The 906-nt window shown below is 43.0% G+C and overlaps 1 pseudogene; it reads right to left on the reverse strand.

Annotated features, from left to right (window-relative positions):
- Positions 1-332: 332 nt before the first annotated feature.
- Positions 333-684, reverse strand: LOC137228731 (protein S100-A10 pseudogene; annotated as a pseudogene).
- Between the last annotated feature and the right edge of the window lie 222 nt (positions 685-906).

Below are 906 nucleotides of genomic sequence, written 5' to 3' on the forward strand. Positions count from 1 at the left end.
TACTGAAGCCTTCACGCCTACAGCCCGTGCTCCGCAACAAGAGAAGCCACTGCAATGAGAAGCCCGTGCAGAGCAACAAAGAGTAACCCCCGCTCGCCACAACTAGAGAAAGCGTGCGCACAGCAACGAAGACCCAATGCAGCCATAAATAAATAAATAAATTTATTTTTTAAAAAAAGCTTATCTGGCTTTAACTGACTCTGCTTTCTCTGCTTGTCAAATGGGAGTTGGATTTTATTTGTACATTTTCTAAGGGGCCCTATCTGCTCATGAAATCCTTATACAGGGGGAAGCTATGGGACAGATTCCTTAAGCGCCCCAGTGGGAGAACTCTAATCATGGTGGGAGTAATGGCTCCATGCTGCCTTCTTCTTTCCCTTCTGCTTCATGTGTACCACAAAATAGTCATCGCACGCAATAGTGAGCCCAGAATTTAGCAAAAAGGAGCTCTGGAAGCCCACTTAACCATCTTACTACGGGTCCAGATTCTTCAATATTTTGATTTTCCAAAAATCCAGGGAACTCCTTTTCCATGAGTATCCTCAGGTCCTCCTTTGTAAAGTAGACTTTATCCCCAGCAAATTTGTGAAACGTGAACATCACGGTTTCCATGGCATGTTCCATTTGACATGGCATTTCGGTGAGGTCTGTTGAAACCTTAGCGCAAGGTGTGGAGGGGTCACTTGGCTAGCTGGGATGCGGGTTTAGTTTATCACCTTCTAATATACTATAAACACGTTGGTCTTTTTTTTTTTTTAATCTTCCCAGCACTAGAATTAAAATTCAACAAGGATCAGCATTTATGTCTGTTTTGTTCATGGTCATATCTCCAGCACCTAAAACAATGTTTGGCACATAGTGGACATGCAATAAATATTCCTTTAATGGGGAATTCCCTGGCAGTCC

Source organism: Pseudorca crassidens, chromosome 8 (assembly GCF_039906515.1).
Source record: "Pseudorca crassidens isolate mPseCra1 chromosome 8, mPseCra1.hap1, whole genome shotgun sequence".
NCBI lineage: Eukaryota > Metazoa > Chordata > Mammalia > Artiodactyla > Delphinidae > Pseudorca > Pseudorca crassidens.